The 14636-nt window shown below is 43.6% G+C and overlaps 1 protein-coding gene across 6 annotated transcripts in view; it reads right to left on the bottom strand.

Annotated features, from left to right (window-relative positions):
- Window positions 1-13933, bottom strand: part of WDR47 (WD repeat domain 47) — a 48799-nt gene extending 34866 nt beyond the window's left edge. For 2 of the 6 annotated variants that reach the window (XM_048496901.1, XM_048496900.1), the window contains exon 1: window positions 13658-13932. The gene's annotated coding sequence lies outside the window, so the exon portion shown is untranslated. Of the gene's footprint in view, window positions 1-12964; window positions 13126-13174; window positions 13192-13657 lie in introns of those variants that run through there. The other 4 variants (XM_048496897.1, XM_048496902.1, XM_048496899.1 and 1 more) reach the window with 4 other exon arrangements.
- Window positions 13934-14636: the final 703 nt, after the last annotated feature.

The following is a 14636-nucleotide window of genomic DNA, read 5'->3' as shown; positions in this document are numbered from 1 at the left end:
TTTCTATTTCTCCCTCTTTTATTGCTTACCATCATTAACCCCTATGGGGTTGAATGCTTGGAAATCATCATCTTATTGTTATTAGATGTAGTTATGGTTGTTGGTAATGTAAAAACTTATACTATTTTCAGGTGCTTATATTGTTTTATCATAAAGTGTGCAGCCCCGAGCCCAAAAGGGGAGGGGTGACATAGAAATCTAAATAATAATAATAAATGCCCCCCTCGCTCAGCGGGCTCGCCAGGCCAGATCAGGAGTGGGGGGAGGGGGTTGCCTCTGCTGGCCCATGGGCCAGATGAGCCCTTCCAAGGGGCTGAATTCAGCCCCTGGCTGCATGTTTGACATTGCTGTTCTAGGGGATTCAATGACAGTCGAACTCATCAATCTGGACTATACTTTTGTCTGCTAAATACAGCAAAGAAAAAGTAAGAAGCAACTGGCTTACAGAAGGTATTAGTCAGACAACATACAAATATAGAGTGCCTTGTATGATGGAGAAGAAACCACAAAAACCCTGGACAGTAAATTAAATGTCTTTCCCTACAGCAGACAGCTGCTCACATTTCATCATAATTGTTTCAGTTCCCAATAAGCAGCTGGGACAGAAATTTGATCCTTGGAGATATTCCCTATTTAGAATAGGAATCTCAGTGGACTAAGCTGATTGATAACCCTAAGCACTAAAGCTATATTAAAGTGACTAATTCTCTCCCCTCACTTCCCATTAGCCACCCCAGATCTTTCTTTTTTAAAAGATGCTATTAACCATTCAACATTAATATATTTTATAGTTATGACACCATGAAAAGTATGACCCCAAACTTTGAATTTTACAACTCAAAGAAGTGCAGACTCCATTCCTTCCAAAATAGTAATTTTAATATTAAATATTTATACATGCTGTTGATGCAGAAACCAACATGATATACTGTAGATTGTTTAAAATACATTATACTAAGCAACAAACTTTATGGTAGTGTCAACAAAGGTATCTTAAATTGTCTGTCTACATAGTAACTAGATACAAAAAAAGGGCATGGCTTTTACCACCCCCCTAAAGGTGCAGAGGAAGGAATTTCAGCAGGTGCACCTCTTCTTATCCAAATAAGATGGGCTGTAGTTAATGAAATTCTGTTTTCCACACGAAACTAAAGATACAGAAGCCCTGAACTCCTTTGCATCTGATCACCTGCTATAAGACTCTGCTATAAGTACATTATACATAGACTGAGTGGGAATGAGCCTTGGACAGCTCCCTGTTATGTATTCTAGGTCTCCACAGGAAAAGTGCAACCGTCTGTTCCTTTAAACACTTGCTGCAGCAGTAAACAAGTAAGTGGGTGACTACCATTAACATGAATTTCTAGACCCACAGTTACTGACTACTTTCGTTTACCGGTAATTCATTGTCATTAAGTACAGATTAACCAAACCTAATATAACTGTTGTTTTTGTTATGCATACTATCCCTTACAACTTTTAAAAGCTGAAATATGTAACACATGCAGTGAAGATTATTCCAGAAAGAGCAGCTGAGATTTACCCTGCTGCCTGACAGTGGGTCAGGAAGAGGGGCAGGCTCAATGCCAGCATCCAGCCCAGCATGGGGCTGGGCTGCCAAGCTGCTGGCACGAGTGACACACCTGGAGGAGGTGGGGCTGTGGCCTTTTATGGGCAGGCCAGGCCATCCTGGACCTCTTCTCGCCCAAGCACCAATGGCTTCTCCCAGCCTCCCTACTCTGTGGGTCTAAGGTTTTTGTTGTTGACATTCTGATTATGGTGATTGTTGTTGTTATTTGCATTTCATCTGTCACAGCCTAGTGGGTTGTGCATGGGGAGAAACAGCCTGTGTGCCAGCCCTCCCCATTTGGTGGGGCCCTCCATAGGAGGCCTGGGTGTTGGAGTGAGCAGCAAAGGGGGTTCATCCAGAGGCCAGCACTCTGATGGCTCTCACTACTGCTACTCTTAGCATTGGTTTTATATATATATATATTAGCAGAGTAGAACTAAAGAGACAGATTTTCAGTTGCTTTTTATAAATGAGTTTATTAACCATAAGGGAGGGTTACATGGAGATAAAATAAGAAATCCTGTCTTTCCTGTTGCACATCTACATGATGTCATCTACCTCATGTCTCCTCTCTGGTGTGTGTCTGCTCAAACAAAGAAACAAAATTAACTTTATAACTTCAAATGTACATGCTCACTAACATGTGAGCAATGGCTATCTGACTGACCAATAGCTAATCAATAGACAAGGTCATGAACAGTGACTTCAGCAACTTGTTTACATACAAAAAGTTAACCCTTTTATGACTGAGTTGTGACAGACACTTGCAAAATCCCAACACCCACTGGTCACTGAGGGACAGCAGACGTGCTGCCCAGTGCCAGATCCGTCCCCTATGCTGCACCTCTGCTTTCTTTTGCCAGCACACCGAAACGACTGTGACCAAATTTTACCCATACAATGGGTTTTCTGTGTTTCTTTCTGCACTCTTGGACCGCTTCCTTCCCTCCTCAGGCGGCAGTGCTTCAGCCAGTCCTGCCTGAGCGCCAGAAGTAAGAACTCTCAAGCACAATAGAACTATTGGGACTGTCTTTTCCAGACTAAAACTTTCTATGCTTTGTGCAGGCAATGAAGAATCCACACATTCTGTTCTGGCAGCCCTTTAACTATCTGCCTCTATGTGTGTTGTAGAGAAACAACTACTAAATGTGCACATGCTGTTTACAGTTGACATGCTGCATGTGTATTTTGAATTCACATGAAAGTCTGCATTGGTTCTCAATGCACAGCAGTATTTTTCCTCTGGAGAGAACTGGTCAATATCTATGGATGTGTGGTACACTGAAGAATAGTTAATACCCAATGAGCAAAACTCCCTCCAAAAAACCTGCTCAATAACAAACCATTGAGGATACACCTCTTCATTTCTTTTTGCCACAGCTTTCGTTCCTGAATTAGAAGATGATATGACAGTTTCAAATGTAATTTGATAGGATATGACAGTTTCAAATGTAATATTTTTTATTCCCCTACCAACGACAAGCTTGAAAATTTCACAACACACATCACTGAGCAAAGCAGCATACTGCACCATTCAGAAGATTTTTAAGCTACCTGAATCCAGAATAAAGTATGAATTGATTTCTATAACTTTTTATTGCATAACATGTGGGTTAAAAAAGAAAAGATAAACAACTATTTGCACAATTACAACAGATACACATGGTAACAATCTTCAGTATGAAAGTCACTAACTGGACTGGGAGTTGCAGACATAAACTAAATGCACATTGGGATGAGTATTTAAATGAAACACTGCCTTTATTTTGTTATTAGTAGTTTCAATGGGATGCACATTCAGGTACCCTAGCAACCAGTCCCATAGAAATATCATTTATATGCAACAAAAGTTGGCTTGGATGATGGTTAGAGATGTGAAGACCCAGGGCGTAAAAAAGAAAAAAATGCCAAGTCTATTTTATTCCTCCAGGACTCCTTCCATTTTTACAATGAAAAAAATTATGAACTTTTGGGGTATACTGGAAAAGATACCCTTTTCCCCTGTTAAGAATGAGTAAAATTAAAGACAGGGTTTTAATCAAAAGGTGCAGTATGAAAAATTTTATGTAAGACAATCAACTGCATTAGGTAATGTGATTTCCTGTGTATACCATAGAAATATAGAACATTTTCAAGAATGCTTTTGTGTAAATGTAAATAATTTTAACTAGTATGTCTGAACAATACACTTTCTTTGATTTATACCTTGGTTTTTTCTGTCTTCAATTGCTATTTTTTTGCTGCCTTTCAAATGGCAAAAATTAAGGTTCATGTATTATGGTAGCATAAGCCACAGTAATTTGTAGCTCTTTCTCCAGGGCTGAGCATACTTACAGTTTTTCTTTTAGAAACACTTTTACATTCCATAAAATCTGCTAAATACTACAAAATTATAAATGCTAACTTTAAAATTATGTATTTTATGTTTTTAATCAGCAAAAGTAGCTTTGGTTTTGTGGATTATACAAGATAAAAAACTGATTTTAACAAACAAAAGCTTTAGAGCTGGGAAGCATTTTGTACAGTTAAAATGCTACAGAACAAATAAATACAGAGATACAAAACTGTCACATACTAAGCACAAATCTGGTTAAATGTTTATGATATTGCAGGAGGATGTCAGCTATGTCGATACCAGCTATCTTGAAAATCTCAAAGAAACAACTGAAGCTCTATTGCCAGGACATATGGCACTCAACATCATCAAACTGATCCAAGACTAATACTTAAGAATGACTGAAGGACAAGGTCAGGATTCAGAATACTTCTTTTTCAATACACATTTCAAATTTAGAAATTTTCTACCAATGAAGAACTATTTGTCCAAGTGAACACACCTTCATAGTCTAAGGCAGCATAGAAATTCTAATGTTTTGCAGCACAAGTGCTTACTTCAGACAATTGCTTACATTGGTATATATGGCAGCCTATTTCAGACAGAAAGAACTAAAAATAACAATTATATCCTCCTTTGCCTATTTCTGGCAATACACTCTTTCCATGTCTTCCCTATATTGCATGACAATACCACCGCAGGGCAGAGCTACGCCAGTGAAGAGCAGTTGGCCTGTGGCTCTGCGCTTGTCCTCTCTATTTACAAATTTCACGTTGCCATTCACGATTAGTGTGTGACTTCAAGGCCATTTGTATTTTAAACATAAAAGAGTGTTTAATGTATCAATTTTATAAATGTATTGCTACTCTGATAAAAGTCAAATGTAAACTAATTTCACCTGAGGATACATATATGTATGTAGATGTATGCCGACTATATGCTCTCTTGACCCTTATCCTTCTCGGGTGCATAGCCATAAAGAAATGGATGATCAGACCTGTAGGATAATGAATGCCTATTTTGAGGCACACTATGTCCCCACTGCTTTAAAGGAGGAAATGATCAGTTTCTGCCTTTTTTTTTTTTAGGCACACACTGGTCTATTATTCATAGAACATTTACCATTGATGGGAAGAGGAACCCACAAGATGTTCTCCAGCTCAGGGGAGAAGGCTTACCTTGGGGCTCTTCAGTGCACAGTAGGCTTGCAGAGGGATCTCCTTGCCTTTTTCGGTTTACACGCAAGGAGCCATTCTCTGCCTGCCCTGAACCTAGGTTGCTGATCTCAATGGGCTTCTGCAGCTTTTTCAGGTTTTCTTAACTCCTCCCGTCAACTCCTCTTAAAGGCACAGATCTTGTCACACCCATAATTGCAAGATAAAGGACTTTAAATTGCATTTATACAGAGATATATTAGCAATAACAAGTATATTGATATTGCAGCCTCTTTCCCAATATAAACTGCCCCCCCCCCCAAAAAAAGAAAGAGGCAAAGCCATTCCCTGGACCACACACTGCTGAAGAAGCAGACCATGTGCTACATTCCCTACCTTCCTTCTCTCTCTCTCTCTTCCTGCCACTGCTGCAGCCAGACAAATTGTTTTAAAACACAGTCTTGTTTGAAATAAAGTTGTAAAAAGCCCTCTGATAATCGGGGATAGCGGAAGCAGAGCGAAGGAGGTGGGGTGGAGACAAAAAGAGACCCTACTTGTATTGTTCCTTTGCAAAAGCCAAGGAGAGAGGCTTGTTTTTAAAACAGAAACTTGTCTGAAATAAAGTTTTAAAAATGCCGTCCCTGTCATCAGAGAGGCAGAAGCAGAGAGGTGGAGATGGGGTGGAGCGAGAACGAGACCCTGCTTGTGTTGTTCCTATCAATGTATCAATACAAGCATTTAGAGAAGTGGAGGGGGAAGTGCACAAAGCAGTGCAAAGAAGTGGTGGGGGAGACTAGACATGCTGCCTGTGGGCGGAGGGAAGAGGTCCAGGGAACAGCTGTGCTCCCTGGCAACTCTGAGCATTCTGGCTGCGAAGTAAAATTAAACTTGTGTTAGAAGTGGTCTTGCTTCCTGTGAGGAGAATAGAAAGTGAAAGTGAGGCTTGAGGAAATACACCCACACAAGAAATCTTGTGGTGATGTACATTTGCCCCAGTCACAAAGCAGATGCCTTGTGTGTGATCAGCCACTTTGAATCTTGCTAACCTGGGCAATTATAAGGTAGTTTCTACGCTGCCAGTTTGGGGGAGGGTTTCCACACAGTTTACAAGAAAAGTGCCATTAAAATACAAATATAAAAGAGTCACAATATGAACACAACCACAAAAGACCTTAGAAACCCACCAGCAGATTTTAAATAGTTCTATGAAATAAAAATGAGAACATTTTCAGCACTGCATTAAAAATAGTGAGCAAAAGCAGATAACCTTGTATTAAAGCCACCATAAGAAGCAAACAGCAAGAAAAGATATGAAGGTATACACAGTAACAACTCACCAAAACACTTGGGGAATAAAGGACAGGAACTAAAAACAAAAACTGTACTAGGAAATTTGATGTGAAGAAGATTTTCCACATCCAGGTCATTACACTTACACTGAAAATCCCCTGACATTGCCAACCATCCCACTTATGAAAATGGAAGAACTGAGGAGGAAAATAGAGGAACGTCGAAAGATGATCTCAAATGCCAAGGCAGGCTCATATGGAAAGATTTTGTAAGTTCTTTGGTCCCAAAAAAATTGGATTTGACCCAGAATTAAATGACAAACAGCACAGTTCTTTTGAACTGGCAAAATATGTTCCCTATAACACCACTCTTTCTGCCACATTATGTACTAAATGAAACTTTGAAATTCTTTTACATAGTGCCACTTTCAAAAGTGCAACACTGGATCACCTTAGTTTAGGAATGCATTACAAGACAGGCAAAGGAAGTGTGTGACCTTACTAATTTTCTTAAATCACTCAGCAGCTCTCAGCACCTTTAACTTTATTAATAACCTATCTGAACTGGGAGCAACTATTGACAGTGGTTCAGCTCCTTCCTGCATGGCAGGTTCCAGAAGGTGTTGCTGGTAGACTGCTGTTCCAGTTCATGGGAAATGCCCTGCAGGGTTCCTTCAAGAATAAAAATTTTCTCTCTGATCCTCTGCAACATTTACATGAATCCACGGTTGGAGGACATCAGAGAAGACTGAGTGAGGTGCCATCAATATGATGACATCCAGCTTTAGTTCTCCTTTTCATCTACCCAGTTGAAGCTTTAATGGGTATCTTAATTAATAAGATTAATAAACACAGCCCACAAAAATAGAGCAGTTGATGCAATGGCTTATGAATGGACTAAAACAATTTACTGTGGATATTTGCTTATCACTAATTTAACCCTGGACTGCTTTATGGGTGGTTGGTAGGATGCTGAAATGTTGGGGGCTTATTATTCTGGTGACAACTTTTAAATGGGCAATTGGGCAATTTCAATGCAATTGGGAGCTAGCAAACATAGGGGTTGGAGGTTTCATTGATAGCCAGTGATAACGTGAGTGCTTGCTGTTCCAGGAGCAGCAGTGGCGTAGGAGGTTAAGAGCTCGTGTATCTAATCTGGAGGAACCGGGTTTGATTCTCCGCTCTGCCGCCTGAGCTGTGGAGGCTTATCTGGGAAATTCAGATTAGCCTGTACACTCCCACACATGCCAGCTGGGTGACCTTGGGCTAGTCACAGCTGTTCGGAGCTCTCTCAGCCTCACCCACCTCACAGGGTGTTTGTTGTGAGGGGGGAAGGGCAAGGAGATTGTAAGCCCCTTTGAGTCTCCTATAGGAGAGAAAGGGGGGATATAAATCCAAACTACTACTCCTCCTCCTCACCTGCATCTTATCCCAAGAGCTTCAAGAACCCCTATTCTCTGCATCTTTTTTAATACCAGACCAGGCTAGCATAATCTCATCAATACCAGACCAGGCTAGCATAATCTCATCAGACCTCAGAAGCTAAGCCAGGTAGTTGCCGGCAAGTATTTGGATGGGAGATCTCCAAAGAATACTAAGGTTGTGATGTCGAGACAGGCAATAGCGAACCACCTCTGAAATCTCTTGCCTTGAAAACACCACTGGGGTTGCTGTAAGTCAGATGCAACTTCACTGCAAAAACCAAACAAACACAAACAAAATGGGCTGCTGGGAGAAAAATGATCTCGTTTGCAAGAGAGACTCAAGTGGAAGAAAGTGATGTGCTATATTAATTTCATCCAATTATGCAATCCTCCATGAACCCTGCACAGGTGGCTGGGGAAGGGAACTGTCATCTGAGTCATTTGCAGATTTCCAGTGCAATCTACTGATACCACTCATTGTCTGCTCTTTATATTGGGTTGCAGGGAATTCTAGTTGTTTATCAACTGGCTAGCTCCCTGAAATGTTCTCTGTGTGACCTGGTACAAGTACTCTTTGGTTTGGTGCTAGAGGTACCAAAAATTATTGCTCTGGTACTTCAACATTCAAGTCAAGGATACCTGGCAGGATCAGGGTTTTATAGTCTCTTTGGCTGCTATGGGCTTCTATCAGGCTGTGATGGACATAGCACATGAAAAAAATGACCTGCCTTGGACTTGGGGGAAAGAGCTGATTTGGGGGTTGGAGATTCAGCCTGTGTCATAATCTAACCCAGCAGTTCTCAACCTGTGGGTTGCGACCCCTTTGGGGGTCAAACGACTCTTTCACAGCGGTCGCCTAAGACTCTCTGCATCAGTGTTCTCCATCTGTAAAATGGATAAATGTTAGGGTTGGGGGTCACCACAACATGAGGAACTGTATTAAAGGGTTGCGACATTAGGAAGGATGAGGACCACTGATCTAACCACTGCCTATTCTAGTCAAAGGTAAATGTGGTTCCAACACTTTACAGAAGCAGGGGCCAGTTAAAATGTTACACCAATGGAGACACATAGATCCTATTGGATTCAAGAATGCTCTAGAATGCTCTAACAAATCATAACATCTCAAATGACAGCACTAGCAGTGGGAAGATTGACAAGATTGTCCCTTGTTGACCCCTCCCATCCTTCAGGCAGAATCCATCCCCTTGGTTTAATATGGAGCTGGATAACCTGAAGCGGGCCAGGGGATATGTAGAGCTGTGTTGGTGGATAATTGCAAGTGAATCCAACATAATGTGCCACAGACCTCAATGGAAGATTGATGAAATTGCTAACATTGCATCAGCTAGTTCACAACTAGCTGAATTGTTTAAGCTTCCTGACTGAGCCTTTAAATTCTCAAGAATAGCCAATTAGTTGTGACATTTTTATAGATTTTTTGCTGATAAAATTTCTGTAATATTTGGAGTTTGTAACATTAGTAAGTTTGGACACTGGTTGTAATATACTTCAGACAGAAGAAATGCCTTCATCTAATCTGTTTATTGATTAATTTGGCCCAGTTACCGAGACTTGCGTTTTGAATTCCTGTCTGTCTTGGTTGCTGAAATCATGTAAGGAACATATTATAAATTAATCACTGACTCAGGACACCTTCCCTTAGCCACTCAAAGAGGTGGTTATCATTCCATTAGTTTCAAACCAGTGCTATAGAAATGATGTTGCCCAATCTCTAGCCTGCTTTTTCTGGTCCAGTCGATTGAGACAGCAGGAGCAGACCAGAGCTAACCGGATTACTCATCTGCTCTGGACAATTTTTAGTCATGCCAAATTGCAAGACAAGAGATAGAACTGGTGGCTCTAGTTGATAGAATGAAGACAAGGGCCATACTGCTTTGTTGCTTCTACTGAATTTACCAGCAGCGTTTAATGTAGTGGATCAAAACATTTTGTTGAGATATCTGACAGTAGGAGAAAGTATCAAGAGATGCACTTTTAAGTCATTCTTTATAAGCAGGACTCAGAGGGTTGCCATTGGAGGCCAGCTGTCATCAGTGTGGAATTTGTCCTGTGGGAATCATAAGGCTCCATCCATGCTATTCATTCTCTTTGTAAAGCCCCTGACCTGTGTTCTGCATACAGGCTCAGTTAATCCAGCAAGGCAGCTTTTCCAAGTCTCAGCCTTAGTAGGCTGGGAAGTAATCAGGTTCAGCTATCCTGCTGGCAGGTGACAAGCTTTTGCTGTTACATCATGCTTTGGCCAGAATTATTGTTCTCACTGCCTGGCTCAGGTAGGGGATTGCATGCAGCCAGTCAAGCACTTACCGGTAGCTGCCTTTGGTCCACCTCAGCCCAGGCCTTCAGTTGTCACTGTTCCTGCCCAGTGGGAGTATTCATTGGGGGGAGGCGCTATACCCCTCCCCCTCCCTTGCATACCAACCCTCTTTCCCTCCCCTCCCTCATCCCCTTCCCTTGCCTGCCACCCCTCCCTCCACTATGGTGGGTGGGCCATGTCCAGATGCCAGGCACCTCCCCTTCCCTCCCTTGCATGCCTCCTCTCCCTCCCCTTCCCTTGAATGCCACCTCTCCCTCCCCTCCCTCTCTCTCCGCTAGGGTGGGTGTGCCATGTCCAGATGTCAGGGCCTGTGGAGTACTTCAGGGGCCAATGGCGAGGCCCCCCTTGTAAGCTCAAGTGGAATGTCCTTTGATGCTGCTAGACTATATCTACTGTTCAGAGGTCTGACCTATTTTACCTTCCAGATTAGACTTATGCAGTGAGACTAGTGGGGCTGCTTTTGAGGACAGTTTGGAAACTACAAGTAGTACAGAAAGTACAACCTATTAACAATACAACAGATAGCCAACAAATGGCCAACAGGACAATTGGAATATACATGTATAACCTTAGGTACCATCCCATTGTGGAGTACTAGGAGAAATACAAGTTACCAGTGCTTCTTGTTTTTATTTTTTGATGGGATTTTCAAGGTCAGAGACATTCAGAGGTGGTTTGCCATTGCCTGCCTCCGTGTCATGACCCTAGTATTTCTTGGAGTCAGGGGCGTATCTAGGAAAAATGGAGCCTGGCAACAAAAATCTTAATTTCCCCCCCACACACACACAAGCACCCAAGTCTACCGCCCAGAGCCCAGGTCTACCACCTGAGGCCTGTGCCAGTGTCCAGGTCTACTGCTTGGAGCTCGCGCTGGTGTCCAGGTCTACTGCTCGGAGCTGATGCCGGCATCCAGATCTACAGCCCGGAGATGGTGCCAGTACCCAGGTCTATGTGCACCCATACATCCCTGATTGGAGATCTCCCGTCCAAATACTTGCCGTCCAAATACTTCAACTCTGCTCTGAAATACTTCAACTCTGAGATCTGATGAGATCAGGCGAGATCAGCCTGGGCCAGTGGTGGCGAACCTTTGGCACTCCAGATGTTCATGAACTACAATTCCCATCAGCCCCTGCCAGCATGGCCAATTGGCCATACTGGTAGGGGCTGATGGGCATTGTAGTCCATGAACATCTGGAGTGCCATAGGTTCGCCACCACGGGCCTGGGTCATCCAGGTCAGGACAGCCCTTCTTATGTCAGAAATAAAATAGAATTCTTTCTCCATTCCCCCTCTATTCACTTTTCTGATGCCACAGTATTTGGGACAATCTGCCTTAATATAGTGGGGCACCATACAAGAACACAATGGTAAAAATTCAGGTGTTTAGATGGCACCTTCATCTTAAAAAACAACAACCCTGGTTCTGAGGCTCAGACTGCTGAAGGAGTAGGTTTTTCTCCTGATGGATGCTGCTGTGTGCAGGACTCAGCCACCATACCCACTTCCATTAATCAAGCAAAAAGTTTCCAAATCAGAGAACATAATTTCCAGGTAGGTATAAAGCCTGACAGTTAGGTTTTCTCTGGGACAAAGGGGAGGAGAGTCAGAGAGCTAACACATTCAGGTATGTCTGTTCTTCTTAAACTAGCTCCTAGAAAATCAGGATGGCTCTGTTGTAATGGAAGAAACCAAAGGGGAATGACCAGAGAATGGACATGGGCATCCATTTATCCAAATCTGACATGCACAAGGACACTGGACAGAAAACATCTGACAACTCTAAGCACAAGTTAACATCAATGTGCTTCTCACTCGTCCCTAAGCTGCAGCCCTTATACATCAAATGGATATTTTCTGTGTTCATCGCAGTCTTTCATACATTTGTTCTCATCAGCCTCTGCCTTTCTTAATACTTTAATTTACAACCTACTGCTCATAAGAATTTATCTAGATTAAGGAAATGATACAGATGAGTATGGCAAGATCTAAAAATCACTGAATACACAATTAATTTGGGTGGAACTTAACACAGTAGCTCTTCTAGGAAGATTATCATCTAGAAATTAGTATGAGTCACTGTCACAAATACTTGTGTCAGCATATTTTGATTTATTTAGCTTCTCTCATACATGATCTGCTGTCATTCCCAACCAGAACAACCCTCTGACACACACTACTTCAGAAAAGTCAGTGCGTGAATCTTATGTTCATGGCACCCTTCAGCCACCAACAAACCAGAATGAACAAAGGACAGTGTGTTCCATTATCATCTCAGGCTACTGCATGGACTTGCGGCAACATCTGCAACTGCCTGCTCTTCCACACTGCCAAGTTCACATTGTTTTATCCGGAATGCATCCACAACAACTACCATCCTTTAATTATATAGTACCAGAACTGCCACTAGGAAAAAAGCCAACACACAAATCCATTCTTCTTTCACTGCAGCTTGATTGTGTGAACAAAGGATTGTTACGGTGTTGAGAAATTGGTTACTTGAACAACTGTTACCTGATCCTGTGCCCTTCTATTAAAACGGACTGAAATGACTAACTGCTCTGACATAGTAAGGTCTTTCTTTTCAATACAATTACCTGTAGATAAAGGCTTCCAGGATTGGGACTGTATTCCTGGAATGCTTTCACAGAAAAACAAGTAATAAAGCAAGTAATGCTGAGATAGAAACCTCTAACCTATCCACCCACCCTCCCCAGTGATACCACAAGTCTCTGGTTCAGGCATTCCCTTGGTCAAGCATTAAAGTACAGCACTGTTTTATTTTCTCCTGTATGGAGGTGGGCATATATCCAGAGTCAGGGAACATCCTTAAAAAACATTTCAATTGGCTCACCCTGGAAATTCTGCAGTAACAAAGGAAAAACAAAATCCAAAGGGGTAGACGTGCTGGTCTGCTGCAGCCAAAAGAGCAACAAAACAGAGAGGTGGGTTGGCAGGCGTTATGTCCGAAGCTTTAAGGGAGCCACAAACCCTGTTCAGATGCAAGCCGGCAAGTGTTTCTTTTTTTTTTTTTTAAGAGTAGCATGCAGGGGAGGGAGAATACCTTCAGGAGCAAACCTGCTTTTCACCTGCAAGGCTAGAGAAGGGGAGGCAAGGTGCGAGCAGGCAGCAGCCCGCAGAGGTGTGGTGGATGCTACAAAAAAACAGGGAGGGGGTCCAGCATCAAAAGAGCACCCAGGCAGCTGCTGGTCTTGTCTCGCCCATCCCCTCCTCCGCTTGCAAACGCACAGCTTCCCCGCTTGCAAACGCACAGCTTCCTTCAGCAGCAGCAGCAGCCGCGTCCTCAAGCCCTTGTCCTGTCAACGCCTCCGAGGACTGGGACCAGCCTCCGCCCTCTCCTAGCGGAGGGCAACCCAGGCCTCCTCTCAGGCCTCGGGCATTCCCCACTGAGCCCTCCCCCTTCACAACCCCACCCCTGGCTGTCAGTCAGAGTCGCATCCTTGCCAACCCAGGGAGGACAACACAGGTGCTGCCTTCCTTCTGCCAGTCAGCTTCCCTCAGACCTTCACGAAGCAAAAAGACTTACCTCTAACAGGGTCTGTCCCCAAACACTAGCGAGTCGCGGGTAAGGGTGGGGGGGGACACGCACAAAATGGCGGAAAGCGCCTCACGCCAGGGGAGGGAGAACCGAGGGGTTCTGTCAAGCGGCCAGAGCGGCCCGGCGCCTCCGCTTCTCTTCCAGTTCTCCCCGACACCAGAGAGGAAGGCGGCGGCGGTGGCGGCCCGACTGCGGTTGTCAAGCGGATTGGCCAATCACTGCCCAGCAGTGCGGCTCCTCAGGGCCCGGCGGTTCTTGGGCGGGGAGAGAGCGCAGCCGCCTCCATGGGGAAAGGGGCGGTGGCTGCACAGACGGGCTGAGCCTCTGGGAGGCGGAGCGGAGGGATGCCTGGCCGGCTGCTTGTCAGCCCGCAACTGAGCAAAGGAGGCTGCTCGCCCGTTGTCACCCAACAGGAGAGTAGTCAAGCTGCAAGGTGTAGTTACTCTCTACAATGCGTATTGTTGTAGTGAAGGACGCACACTACATGCGGTCTCACAGAGTCATAAACATTAGTATTCTTTCGGAAAGTGGTTTGACTCTGTCAGAGTTCTGTTCAGCTACTAATCATCTAATAATCCCCTTTACAGCTTCTTGCTGACTCCTGTCGAGAGCTTGGGACCCGAGGGCAGGGTCACGACATAGTTACATCACAAGCTAATCAGTTTCTTAGGGCTTGGCTACTACCTGTGCTTTGCCTCTGTTCCCACTCTTTGTGCTCATTTGCCCCTACTCCTCCCGCATTCCAAACCTGGTGATGCTGGGCAAATTGTGCAGTCAGCGATAATGAAGCTCTGCTGTGTAAATCTCCTAGCTAACATAAACATCCTATGCTTCTTGCCTATCACAGCTGCAAGGGGGTGGGGGGATGTGGCTTTTCCACATTTCTCAGATCTGGCTATGGAGTAGTGTGGTTAATTCCCTTGCATAGAACCTCAGAAAAGACTACCATTATCAATCTTATAGATTT

The sequence above is a fragment of the Sphaerodactylus townsendi genome, linkage group LG05, assembly GCF_021028975.2.
Source record: "Sphaerodactylus townsendi isolate TG3544 linkage group LG05, MPM_Stown_v2.3, whole genome shotgun sequence".
NCBI classification, from domain to species: domain Eukaryota; kingdom Metazoa; phylum Chordata; class Lepidosauria; order Squamata; family Sphaerodactylidae; genus Sphaerodactylus; species Sphaerodactylus townsendi.
The sequence above is the reverse complement of the archived record's forward strand: the minus strand, read 5'-3'. Positions and strand labels throughout refer to the sequence as shown.